We start from the raw sequence: 14524 nt of genomic DNA, 5'->3' as shown, positions 1-14524 counted from the left end.
ACCCTTGATAAGTGTAAGCATGGGCCTGGGAGATGAAACCTTTACAGGCTACCTCTGTCCATTAGAGACATAGTTGCCAAAGCAGGGATGAATTTCTGGTTCCCATCCAATTGTTCAAGTTCCACTTGAATTGAGTTAGGGAGGAAGTCTGTTTCACATGGATGGGGAGCCTGTTCCATAGATGGGGTGGTCTCTGGGATACATACCTCTCTCTCCAGCAGATCTTATTTATATCACAGGCAAGGTTTAAATCTTTAGAACGGACAATTCTGGTGCTGTTTGTTTTGTGGATATGCTTGATGTCCATCAAAGTGGGGTCTAACAATGCCCTGTATCCCAGGCATAGATCTCCTCAACAGCCTGTAGGAGACAGAATACAGGGATAGGGCCTTGAGGTGGTCTGAACAGGACATATTTTTTATGTCCTGTATTCTTTGAGTGAGGAACCTCTGTGGACGTTCCAACTGTAGGATATGCCTTGTTAGGTACATACCAAAGGGGGCATTGTACTCAATGATAGGTCTGATGAATGCCAAGTATAGCGGAACAATGACTTCCTTGGACTTAGATGCCATACCTTTGTTTATATGTTGCGCAAAGTACAGTTGTGTATACTTACCATAAATGTAGATGTTCGAGTGTATTCACTGTTGCAGTCCTAACAAATGGGTTGTCCGGCTCCCGGTAGCCAACAGTCGGCCAGAATACCAAAGATAAGTAAAAATGACATTGGTTGCCATCGGTTGTAAAGGATATCAGAGCATCTGATACAAAAGGAGGCAGCCGACGTCACTTCCTCAGTCTTTCTTGCCATAACAGTCAGGAGCCCCCAGAAAATAAGGCTTAAACCAAAAACCAATTTGACAAATAAATTAAGCCTGCACCTCAGGAAAAGAGAATAGTTGAGGACCACAAAATGGGTGAAGGAAGGAAGGAAAAGTACAGTTGTGTACACTTACCATAAATGTAGATGTTCGAGTGTATTCACTGTTGCAGTCATTACATTTGGGTTATCCTGCTGGCAGGTTGCCCTCAGTCGGCCTGAATTCCAAAGTCTTGGGTCCTGCGTCGGTTGCTGTCGCCTCTTCCCTGACGTCAGGTCGTCAGGGGTATAAAAGATGCAGCCGATGCCATTGTATTCAGTTTTTCTTGCCCCAGATGTCAGGTGCCCCTAAAAGTGTAGGCTAAAATTATGTAAATAAAACATACATGCACCAAAATAAGCTTTACCTTCATCTATAAGAAAATACACCACCTAGATTGTATAGATTAGAGAAGTAAATATAACTTCCAGCAAAAATAAGGGGGATGGCGGGTGGGTAACCTGGACTGCAACAGTGAATACACTCGAACATCTACATTTATGGTAAGTGTACACAACTGTGGTATGTTTTTCGTGTTTCACTGTTGCAGTCATTACATTTGGGTTGAGTCCCAAAGCTATGGTTGGGGGACTGGAGCTAAACAGCATTAGGAGCGGCTATGAGGCCCTGCAGAACTGCAGTGGCAAAGCCTACCCTGGATTTAGAGTAAAGAGGCAGATTGTAATGTTTTGTAAAGGTATGCACTGAACTCCAAGTAGCAGCCTCTAAAATGTCTTTGGTTGGCAGTCCCCTGAGAAAGGCTGCAGAAGTGGCTGCAGCTCTGGTTGAATCTGGCCTAATGCCCTTAGGCACTGGTTTGCCATGCTGTGACTAGCAGAAATGAATGCTGTGACCTATCCACTTTGAAATAGTCTGCTTGGAGATAGCATTTCCTTGTGATGCTGTGGCATATGCCACTAGTAATTGTTCTGTCTTTCTGAAAATTTTAGTTTTGTCCAAGTAGAATCTAAGTTGCCTGTGTACGTCCAAAGAATGGAGAATTTTCTCCCCGTTGTTCTGTGGATTTGGATAAAAAGTTGGCAAATGAACTGTTTGGTTAAGGGCTACACTGGATACCACCTTAGGCATAAATGTAGGGTTAGCTCTCAGAGAGAACCTGTCTGGATAAAAAATGATAAAGGGTTCCACAGCCATGAGAGCCTGTGGCTCTGAAACTCGTCTTGCAGAAGTTATTGCTAGGAGCAGAGCTGTCTTCCAAGATAAGAACTTTATATCTGCAGTAGCAGCTGGCTCAAAAGGAGGTAAGGTGAGTTTTTCCAAGACATAATTGAGGTCCCATGCAGGTATTGGCGTTCTCCTTGGAGGCCTTATGTTTTTGGTTCCTTTGAGGTACTGCCTTAATAAAGGATGAGAAAAGAGTGGTGGCTCTGTATTGTAATGAGCCAAAATGGCAGAGGCATGTATTTTAATTGATGGAAAAGATAGGCCTCTGTCCAGCATCTCAGTTAAATATTGCAAAATCTGAGGAATATTTGGGACAGCTGTATCAGTTTCTTGAGCTTGGTTCCAAGCGCAAAATCTCTTCCACTTCCCAGCATAGGATTTTCTAGTACTAGGCCTTCTGGCTTCTAAAATGACATCCATCACAGCTTTACTGAGAGGTGTGGTTTGTATGGCTACATTATCCACCATGCTGCCAGGTTGAGGGTCCTGAGTTGGCTGTGCAGAATCTGATTGTTTTGCTGGGACAGTAGATGAGGTATTTGAGGTAAGGTCCAGGCTGGGCAGTGGGACAAGTTCCTTAAGATCGGATACCAGTACTGGCGTGGCCAGTCTGGGGCAATCAGAATCATTTTTGGTTTCTCCTGCCTGAACTTTAGGAGTACCTTGGGGAGGAGAGGCAGTGGAGGAAAGGCATATACTGATAGGTTTGTCCAGTTGAAAGATAAGGCGTCCACTTTCCAAGCTTGTCTGTGATAAGTCCTTGTCCAGAATCTTTTTAGTTGATTGTTCTGAGGGGAGGCAAAAAGATCTATGTCCGGGCGTCCCCATTTCTTTGTTATCATGCTGAAGACTTGTGGATCCAGCTGCCACTCGTGGGGATCCATGAGGTTTCTGCTTAGTTTGTCTGCCAGAGTATTTTCCTTTCCTAGCAGGAATTGTGCCTGCAGATGAACTTGGTAAGTCAATTCTGTGTCCCATAAAGCCATGGCTAGTTTGCACAGGGGATAAGAATGAGTGCCCCCTTGATTGTTTATGTACCACAAGACAGTGGTGCTGTCTGTCTTTATCAGTAGTTGTCCCAGATGAAGTAGGTCCTTGAAGGCTGTCAGGGCATTTTGAACAGCTAGCAACTCTCATCATTGATAGGTAGATGCTTTTGGTTTGTGGACCAGGTGCCCTGAATGCCTCTTCCTGCCATGTGTGCCTTCCAGGCATAATCTGATGCATCCGTTGTTAGGCTCTGCCTGGCTGGGGGTAGTGAGAATGGCTGTCCCTTGTTTTGGTGACAAGCCTTTGCCCACCATCGAAATTCCTGTTGCAGGCAGGGAATTAGAGTAATCATTGTTTTCAGACTGGCAATGTGTCCAGACACTTTTTAGGTACCATTGAATTTTCCTCATATGCAGTCTTGCATATGGAATTAGTAAGATGCAGGATGCCATGAAGCCCAAAGCCTGCAGAATTTTTCCTGCAGATAACTGGGCCTTTGTTGCCATTTCCTTGAAATAAGTAGTCAGTTGCCTTCGTTTGTCTTGAGTGAGATAAGCCATCTGGGCAGTTTTATTTAAGCTTGCACCCAGGAATATTATCTCTTGAGAGGGCACTAGTTTTGATTTCTTTTTGTTGACTGTGTACCCTAGGCATGTTAAAAGTCTTATCACAAATGTCAGATGCTGTAGTAGAGTGTCCTTGTTCTCTGCTTGTATAAGGCAGTCATCCAAGTAAGGATATATTTGTATTCCTCTTTGTCTGCAGTAAGCAATTACTGGTGCCAGGCACTTTGTGAAGACCCTGGGCACAGTAGATAAGCCAAAGGGCAGTGCAGAGAATTGGTAATGCTTTGAGCCAGCCTTGAATCTGAGGTATCTTCTGCATGATTGTCTGATTGGGACATGCAGGTATGCCTCTTTTAGGTCTAAAGTCACGAGCCAAGCCTTGCTGCCCAGCATGGGCAGAAGCTGCTGTAAGGTCAACATCTTAAATTTTGGTATATCCAGGAAAGTGTTTAGAATAGACAGGTCCAGTATTGGTCTCCATGCTTTGTCCTTTCTGGGTACCAAGAACAGCCTTGAATAAAAACCTTGGCCCTGCTCTTGCTGTGGAACTTGTTGAATAGCCCTCATGTCCATGAGAGCTGCAACTTGTTTTTGAGCCTCTGCCCATTGATTTTTTGGCAGGTCTGGCCAACCGTTTGCCCTTGGCAGGGTATGGAAATGAAACTTGTAGCCTTGTGACACTATGTCTAGAACCCATTTGTCCTGGGTTATAATGTGCCAATTTTGAGAATAAAGTGCTAGTTTTCCTCCTAAGGGTGCTTCCAGGAGATAAGTGCTTGGTGCAGGCAGGGGGAAGTCATTGGGACGGTTTCCTGTATGATTGTGATTTGTCCTCTCCACCTTTGGAAGTAGAAGCACTCCACTGCTTAGACCTGTAGGATCCTTGTGGCTGTGATCTGCCTCTAGGGCATCTGGATTTGCCCCTTTGAGGTCTGTCTGAGACTGGAAAGGACCAATTCTTTGTAGGTCAGTGTCTGCTAAATCTAGGTGTCTGAACCTGTAAGAAATCCTTGACCGTTTGCATAGATTTAGCTTTGTCCTCCATTTTCTTTAACACCTCTTCTGCCTTAACACCAAACAAAGTATCATGTTGTAAAGGAGCATCTAATAATTTTGCTTTAATATGGTCAGGCAGATTTTGTTCCTTTAACCAAGCATGCCTCCTAATGACAGAACCTGTAACAGCGGCCCTGCAGGAGGCCTTCAGAGAATCAAACCCACATTGCAAAGTATGCTTTCCAACTTGTTCAGCTGCATGCAATAAATCCTGCATGTCTTTGTTTTCTGCACATTCAGAATTTGCCATCATTTTCTGTTTAAGCAGTGTCATGATATATTGCTGGTATTTGAGCATATGAAACTGACAATTTAAGGCCCTTATAGCCAAAGTAGTAGATGTGTAAATCTTTTTTCCCCATCTATCCAGAGCCCTAGAATCCCTGTCAGAGAGGGTAGGGTTTTTTGCAGTAGAAGCCTTGACCCCTTTTGGACCCTGAGAAATATTTCCTGGGTCTGCAGTAGGGTTTTTGAAAAGGAATTTATGAGAGTCAGGGACCCTGTAGTATCTGTCCGGCTTAACAGGAACTGGTGGTAAGGAGTCAGGGGTCAGACTAGACTCCGAGAACACATCATCTACAATGTTCAACACAGGTGGAATAGCTAGAGGCCTGTGTTGAAGAAGTAAAAGGAAGTCTCTGAACCTTTTCTTAGATTTTGAAAAAGCTTGACTCTCCCAGTGGAAGTGTTCCCTCATGGTATGCAAGGTTTCCCCAAAAGAGTAGTCTTCAGGAGGAGAAGCTGAAAAAATTGATTCTTCAGCATCAGAATCCTCATGGGGGGAAGAGAATATTCCTGATCAGAAGAAATGGAAACCTGATCTGAAGATTCATAGTCTGTCTCTTGCCTAGGCCTCTTATCAGGAGGGGGATGGGAACCCCTGATTAAGGTAATCAAGTCTTCGGCCATTTTGAGCATCTGTTTTTTTGGGCATGGAGGCCTGTCCTTGTGGCTGGTGAACTTGTTTCTTAGCCTTTGTCTTTGTAGTCGGTTTAATATAGAATTGTTTAGGTCTGAATACACTCTCAGAAGCCGATGCCTGCTCAGCGGCTCCAGACCCATCTGAGAGAATAATTTCCGAGGCTCCAATACCTTGAGTTTCCTGTGGCCTGGCTGACTCCACGTGGGCATCGGTTGCGGTCTGCGACTCTAAAGTAGTGGGCGTCAGGGGCTGCAAAAGCGCCTCACTGAGAACCGGTAAACTGGTGACTTGCTTAGAAGAAGCTTCGTCGTTGGTTTTGGACCTCGGTAGCCTGTCTTTTTCTTTGCGTTTTTTGTGTACTCCGGTAGTCGGATGGCTATCCGACGACATTGTATAATTAAATCTTCGCCCAAAATAGCTTAATGCAAAATTGTACCAATGCTTAATAGTGTGTTGGTTAAATCTAGCACAGAACCAACAACTAGCAACATCATGGTCAGGGCCTAGGCAAGGAATACAGTAAGAATGAAAGTCCTTATGAGGTATTTGCTTCCCACAAGAAATACAATTATTAACTTTTTCTGACATCGGTCTGAAGCAAGAAAAAAGTTTCCCCAACGGGGTACTTAGCTTTTTATGAAGACTTCAGATCTGAAACTCGAACAAGAAAATCTCAGGAGTCGGCCGACCGGCACTTGTGAACTGCTTCTGCTTCAGGCACCACGCGGCAAGAAAGACTGAATAAAATGGCATCGGCTGCATCTTTTATACCCCTGACAACCTGACGTCAGGGAGGAGGCGACAGCAACCGACGCAGGACCCAAGACTTTGGAATTCAGGCCGATTGAGGGCAACCTGCCAGCAGGATAACCCAAATGTAATGACTGAAACAGTGAAACACGAAGAACATCACTTCTGAGAAAGGCTGTTGAAGTAGATGCAGCCCTGGTGGAATGTGATCTTATCCCCTGTGGTGTATGTTTTCATGGTGCTTATAGCAGAAATGAATGCAATGGCCTATCCATTTAGAAATGGTTTGCTTTGAAATGGCCTTCCCCTCTGCCCCTGCAGCAAAGGCAATTAGCAGCTGTTCTGTTTTCCTGAGAGACTTAGTCCTGTCCAAATAAAATCTAAGTTGTCTGTGCACTTCCAAAGAGTGCAGTATTAATTCTCCTTTGTTCTGTGGATTAGAAAAGAAGGTTGGCAAATGAATGGACTGATTAAGGGCCACACTGGATACCACCTTGGGTATAAAGGAAGGATTGGTCCTGAGGGAAACCCTGTCTGCATGGAAGATAATGAAGGGCTCCACTGCCATGAGGGTCTGTAATTCAGACACTCTACTTGCTGAAGTGATGGCTAGAAGGAAGGCTGTTTTCCAAGAAAGGAATTTCAACTCTGCAGTTGCAGCTGGCTCAAAAGGAGGTAGAGTGAGCTTTTCCAATACAAAGTTAAGGTCCCAGGCTGGAGTAGGGGCTCTCCTGGGTGGTCTTAAATTTTTAGCCACTCTGAGGAATTGCTTCAGCAGGGGGTGAGAGAAGAAGGGTAGCTCAATATTATAATGTGCTGAAATGGCTGAGGCGTGGATTTTAATAGAAGAGAAGGAAAGGCCCTTGTGAAGCATCTCTGTTAAGTATTGAAGAATATGCAGTAAGCTGGACACTGTTGTGCCCATCCCCTGAGTTTGGCTCCAGGAATAGTATCTTTTACACTTTTCAGCATAGGATTTTCTAGTACTAGGCCTCCTTGCCTCCAGAATGACATCCAGCACTTGCTTACTGAGGGACGGTATTTGAGAGCTCAGGTAATTAGCCAGGTTGCAAAGTTCAGGGTTTGAAGCTGGGGGTTCAGAATCTGGCCATCCTGCTGGGACAGCAGGGAAGGGGTCTGAGGCAGGTGCCATGGTTCCAGCAGTGACATAATGCGCAAGAGGGGGGTACCAGTGTTGGCGTGGCCAGTCTGGTGCAATGAGTATTGTCCTTGGTTTGTCCTGTTTGATCTTTAGTAGAACTTTCGAGAGGAGAGGCAAAGGGGGAAAGGCATAAACTGAAAGGCTTTCCCAGGTGAAGAACAAGGCATCCACTTTCCAAGCTTGACTGTGGGGAGTCCTTGTGCAGAATTTGTCCAATTGGTAGTTCTGAGGGGAGGCAAACAGGTCTATCTCTGAAATCCCCCATTTGTTTCTCAAAATGTTGAATATCTTTGGTTCCAGTTTCCAATCGTCTGGGCCCATGAGATTTCTGCTTAGGTCATCTGCCAGTGAATTAGCTTGCCTGGCAGGAATTGAGCTTTTAGATGCACTTGGTAGCTCAAGGATGTGTTCCACAGAGCCATGGCGAGTCTGCAAAGAGAGTATGAGTGGGTTCCCCCCTGCTTGTTTATGTACCACATAACAGTGGTGTTGTCTGTCTTTACCAATAATTGTCCTGGAAGAATGTAGTCCTTGAAAGCTGTCAAGAATTCTTACAGTTAACATTTCTTTTTGATTGATATGCAGGTGCATTTGACTCGGGTTCCATTTACCCTGAATGCACTGCCCTGACAAGTGAGCACCCCATGCATAGTCTGATGCGTATGTTGTTAGTGTTTGGGTGGCAGGGGGTAGAGTGAATGGCAGTTCCTTGTTGTGGTAGAAGGCCTCTGCCCACCAAAGGAACTCTGTCTTTATACAGGAAATGATAGGAATCATTGATTCCAGGTCCTGAGAATGTTGACACCACAGGCTTTTTAGATACCATTGTAGTTTCCTCATATGCAGTCTTGCATATGGAATTAGTAGGATGCAAGAGGCCATGAACCCCAGGGCTTGCAGTATTTTCCTTGCAGATAGCTGGGTCTTTGTGGCCAGTAGTTTGAAGTAGGCTGTCAAATAAACTTGTTTCTCTGGCATGAGGTAGGCCATCTGGGAAGTTGTGTTCAAGCTTGCTCCCAGGAATACAATTTGTTGGCAGGGTACTAGGTGAGATTTTTTTTCGTTTATGGTGTACCCGAGTGAGGTTAGCAGTTTCTTTACAAATGCCAGATGATTTAATAGTATGCCCTGGCGTTCTGCCTGAATTAGACAATCGTCCAGGTATGGGTATATTTGAATATTTCTTTGCCTGCAGAATGCAATGACTGGAGCTAGGCACTTTGTGAATACCCTGGGCACAGTAGACAAGCCAAAGGGCATTGCAGAGAACTGATAGTGCATGTGGCCTGCTCTGAAGCGTAGGTATTTTCTGCAAGATTCCCTTATTGGGATGTGTAGGTAAGCTTCCTTTAAGTCCAATGTTGCCGACCAGGCATTTTTGCCTAGCATGGGAAGCAGTTGATGAAGAGTTAGCATTTTGAATTTTGGGATTACCAAAAAGGTGTTTAGAATAGACAGGTCCAGGATAGGATGCCAGGAGTTGTCTTTTCTGGCTACCAGGAAAAGTCTTGAGTAAAAACCTTGTCCCCATTCCTCTGCTGGGACAGGTTGAATAGCCCTGATACTTAGAAGAGAGAGAACCTGCTGTTGAGCCTCTGCCTACTAATTTGGGGGTAGGTCTGGCCAACCATTTGGGGTTGGTAAGGTGTGAAAGTGGAATTTGTATCCTTGGGAAATTATATTTAAAAAACATTTGTCTTGGGTAATGAGTTCCCAGTTTTTTGCATGCAGGGTGATCTTTCCTCCTAAGGGAGCAGTCAGTTGAGTAGGACTTGGGAGGTTTAAGGTTAAGTCATTGTGACAGTTTACAATAGGGGGGGTGTCTTATTACTTCCAACTTCTTAGGCCTGTGAGTACCTTGAGAGTGTAGCCTAGGTGGTCTGCTGTTCCTGGGTTTGGACTGAGAAGGCCTGGAAGAGACAGGAAAGGACAGATTCTTAGAAGGCCAATGTCTACTAAATCTGGGAGGTTGTACTTGCAGGAAATCTTTAAAGGTTTGCATAGATTTAGCTTTTTCCTCCATCTTTTTAAGTACTTCTTCTGCGTTGTTGCCAAGCAGGTGGTCTTGTTTTAAGGGAGCATCCAGTAATTTAGCTTTAACATGATCTGGCAAGGTTTGCTCCTTAAGCCAAGCATGCCTTCTAAGAACAGACCCAGTGACAGCAGACCTGCAAGATGCCTCTAAGGAGTCAAAACCACATTGCAAAGTATGTGTACCAACTTGTTCAGCAGAATGCATTAAATCCTGTAATTCTTTATTTTTAGCACAGTCAGGAATCAACATCATTTTCTGTTTAAGTAATCCAATAATATGCTGCTGATACTTTAACATATGAAACTGGCAGTTTAATATAATATAATGGCCAAAGCAGCAGAAGTGTATACCTTCTTATACCCCATCTGTCCAGGGCCCTGGAATCCCTATCAGAGGGGGTAGGGTTTTTGGCAGTAGTAGCCTTAATGCCTTTGGGTCCCTGTGAAATGGTCTCTGGGTCTGCAGTAGGATTCTTGAAGAGGAACTTGTAAGAGTCGGGTACTCTGTAATACCTATCAGGTTTCCTGGGAGCCAGAGGAAAAGTGTCTAGGGCCAGGCTAGATTCCAAAAGGGCATCATCTACAATGTCCAGTACAGGAGGGATAGCTAAAGGTCTGTGTTGAGGTAGGAGTAAGAATTCCTTAAGCCTCATTTTGGAGTCAGAGTAATCCTGGCTTTCCCAGCAGAAATGCTCCCTAAGAGAGTGCAAAATTTCACCAAAAGAAAACTCTGAAGGAGAAGCAGAAGGTATGCAGTCCTCTGCGTCAGAATCCTCATAGGTATATAAGGGCAAATCCTGGTCATCAGAAGAAACAGAAATGTCAGGATCCTGATTAAAAGAATGAGAAGGAAAATCCGTTTTAGGTCTCTTAAGGGGAGAAGGCTGGCTTCCCCTAATTAGAGTAATAAGGTCTTCAGCCATTCTTATCATTTGTTTTTTAGGCATATGGGCCTGACCATGCAGTTTGGATGTCGGTTTTCTAGGTGTGGATTGCGTTTTAGGCCTTGAAGAAGAAGATGGCATTGGTTTGATATGCAAGTCAGTAGGCCTGAATACACCCTCAGAACTGGCTTTGGATCCATCCAAGGTAGATACATCCGCAGGTTCCATAGTCAAAGAAGCATCCCGTGGCATTGAATCATCATCTTCTTTTGGCTGTTCCCATTAGGGGTCGCCACAGTGGATCATCTGTTTCCATTTCTTCCTGTCCTCTGCATCATGCTCTTTCACACCAACCGCCTGCATGTCCTCTCTCACCACATCCATAAACGTTATCTTAGGCCTTCCTCTTTTCCTCTTACCTGGCAGATCCATCCTTATCTTTTCCCAATATACCCAGCATCCCTCCTCAGCACATGTCCAAACCAACACAATCTCACCTCTCTTGCTTTGTCTCCAAACTGTCCAACCTGAGCTGACCCTCTAATATACTGATTCCTAATCCTGTCTATCCTAGTCACACCCAGTGCAAATCTTAACATCTTTAACTCTGCCACATCCAGCTCTGACTCCTGCCCTTTCATCATTGCCACTGTCTCCAACCCATATAACATAGCTGGTCTCACTACCCACTTGTAGACCTTCCCTTTCACTCTTACTGGTACCCATCTGTCACAAATCACTCCTGACACTCTTCTCCACCCATTCCACCCTGCCTGTACTCTCTTCTTCACCTCTCTTCCACACTCACCATTATCACCATTACTCTGAACTGTTGATGCCAAGTACTTAAACTCATCTGCCTTTACCAACTCTACTCCCTGCATCCTCACCATTCCACTACCCTCCCTCTCATTTACACACATATATTCTGTTTTAGCCCTGCTGACCTTCATTCCTCTCCTATCTAAAGCATATCTCCACCTCTCCAGGGTCTCCTCAACCTGGTCCCTACTCTCACTACATATCACAATGTCATCTGCAAACATCATAGTCCACGGGGCCTCCTGTCTGATCTCATCTGTCAACCTGTCCATCACCAATGCAAATAAGAAACGGCTCAGAGATGATCCTTGATGTAATCCCACCTCCACCTTAAACGTATCTGTCACTCCCACTGCAGTCCTCACCAATGTCACACTACCCTCGTACATATCCTGTACCACTCTTACATACTTCTCTTCACTTCCGACTTCCTCATACAATACCACAACTCCTCTCTAGGCACCCTGTCATATGCTTTCTCTAGGCACCCTGTCATATGCTTTCTCTAAGTCCACAAAGACACAATGCAACTCCTTCTGACCTCTGTATTTCTCCAACAACACTCTCAGAGCAAATATTGCATCTGTAGTGCTCTTTCCTGGCATGAAACCATACTGCTGATCACTAATCATCACCTCCCTTCTTAACCTAGCTTCCACTACACTTTACCATAACTTCAAGTTGTGACTGATCAATTTTATCCCTCTGTAGTTGCTGCAGCTCTGCACATCACCCTTATTCTTAAAGACAGGTACCAAAACACTTTTTCTCCACTCCTCAGGCATCCTCTGACTTTCCAAAATTTCATTAAATAATCTGGTTAAAAATTCCACTGCCATTTCTCCTAAGCACCTCCATGCTTCCACTGGTATGTCATCTGGGCCGACAGCCTTTCCATTCTTTATCCTCTTCATAGCTGTCCTTACTTCCTCCTTGCTAATCTATTTCACTTCCTGATTCACTATCCCCACATCATCCAACCTTCTCTCTCTCATTCTCTTCATTCATCAGCCCTTCAAAGTAATCTTTCCATCTACTCAATACACTCTCCTCACTTGTGAGTACATTTCCCTCACTGTCCTTTATCACCCTTACCTGCTGCACATCTTTCCCAGCTCTGTCCCTCTGTCTAGCCAATTGGTACAGGTCCTTTTCTCCCTCTTTAGTGTCCAATCTCTCATAAAACTCTCCATATGCCTTATCCTTAGCCTTTGCCACCCCTCTCTTTGCCATGCGCCTCATCTCCTTATGCTCATGTTTACTTTCTTCATCTCTTTGACAATCCCACTTCTTCTTCGCCAGCCTTTTCCTCTGTATACTCTCCTGTACTTCCTCATTCCACCACCAGGTCTCCTTGTCCTCCTTCCTCAGTTCAGATGTCACACCAAGCACCTTTCTAGCAGTCACCCTTACTAGCTCTGCTGTAGTTACCCAGCTATTCGGTAACTCTTCACTGCCTCCCAGTGCCTGTCTTAACTCTTCCCTGAACTCCACCTCACAATCACCCTTTTTTAACTTCCACCATTTAATCCTTGACACTGCTTTCACACTCCTCCTCCTCTTCTTGATCACCAATGTCATCCTACAGACCACCATTCTATGCTGCTTAACTACACTTTCCCCAGTCTCCAACATTGAATGATGCTGTAAAAGACTGCTCTGCTCAGCTGCCACTTGTGAGGATCCTGGGTTTGCCTGCTCAACTGGTCTGCCAAAACATTGAGTCTTCCTGGAAGAAACTGAGCTAGGAGATGCAGGTCCAGGGATGCTGCCATAGACCAAAGATTCATGCTTTGCCTGCACATGGGGTAAGAGGGAGTTCCCCCCTGCTTGTTGAGGTACCACATGACCGTGGTGTAGTCTGTCCTGACAAGCAGGGTCCTTGGAGAAAGCTACTAAGGCTTGCTGAACTGCAATCAACTCCTTTAGATTTATATGCAGGTGCATCTGCTGGGCATTCCAACGTTCCTGTATGCATCTGCCATCCAGGTGTGCTCCCCAGGCATAGTCCAATGCGTCTGTAGTTAGAACTTGAGTGGCAAGAGGTGTCTGAAAAGTTATGCCTTTGTTTTGAAGACAGGCTGTTGCCCACCATAGAAACTCTACCTGCAGAGATGGAAGCAGAGGAATCATATCCAGGTCCTCTGTGTGTTGACAACAAATGTTCTTGAGGTACCATTGCAATTTCCACATATGCAGTCTTGCATATGGAATCATGGGAGTACAAGATGCCATAAATCCCAGAGCTTGCAGGGAGCTAGGACAGGCTTGCCAAGACCTTGAAGTAAACTGAAAAAGTTGTCTGCTTCTCCTGGGTGAGATAAATCATCTGGGCGGCAGTGTTCAGACTCGCTCCCAGGAATGTCATCTCCTTGGATGGTACCATTTTTGATTTTTCCACATTGAGAGTGTAACCCAGGGAAGAGAGAAGAGTCTCTACGAATTCCAGATCCTTTAATAGCTGTTCTGGAGAACTTGCTTGAATCAGACAGTCGTCCAAGTATGGGTAAATCTGAATTTTTTTCTGCCTGCAAAAAGCAATGACTGGAGCCAAGCACTTTGTGAAGACTCTGGGAGCAGTAGATAAGCCAAAGGGCAGTGCAGAGAATTGGTAATGTTGCTTGCCCACTCTGAAACGAAGGTACTGCCTGCAACTTTCCCTGATAGGAATGTGCAGATAAGCCTCTTTGAGATCTAAGGTTACCAGCCAGGAATCCTTTTCTAGCAGTGGTAGCAACTGATGCAGAGTGAGCATTTTGATCTTTGGAATTACTAGAAAGGAGTTCAGAATGGAAAGTTCCAAGATAGAACGCCAGGTGCCTTCTTTTTTTGGAACTAGGAAAAGCCTGGAATAAAAACCCTGACCTATCTGCTGAGCAGGAACTGATTCCATTGCTCCCAGATGAGACAGAAACAACATTTGTTTTTCTACTTGTGCCCTTTGGTATGGAGGAAAGTCCAGGAATCCCTTGGGAGCTGGAAAGGTGCAGAAAGAAAACTTTTGCCCTAGGGACACCGTTCTGAACACCCATTTGTCGTCCGTGATAGTGGCCCAGACATCTGCAAAAAGGGCCAACCTTCCCCCTAAAGGACTCTCCTGGCAAACAAGAACAAGCAGAAGTTGTAAAAAGTCCTTGAGAGTGTTTTGACTGAGATGCAGGCTTGGAGCTTCCCCCTGTAGAAGTGGAAGTATGCCAACGCCTAGACCTTTGAGGGGTAGCCCCCTACCCCCTAGAAGATTTGTAACCTCTAGTCCTGGAATGGTTCTGTCTGCTGGTATCAGGAAAGGT

The sequence above is a fragment of the Protopterus annectens genome, chromosome 2.part1, assembly GCF_019279795.1.
Source record: "Protopterus annectens isolate FY-2018-M chromosome 2.part1, PAN1.0, whole genome shotgun sequence".
NCBI lineage: Eukaryota > Metazoa > Chordata > Ceratodontiformes > Protopteridae > Protopterus > Protopterus annectens.
The sequence above is the reverse complement of the archived record's forward strand: the minus strand, read 5'-3'. Positions refer to the sequence as shown.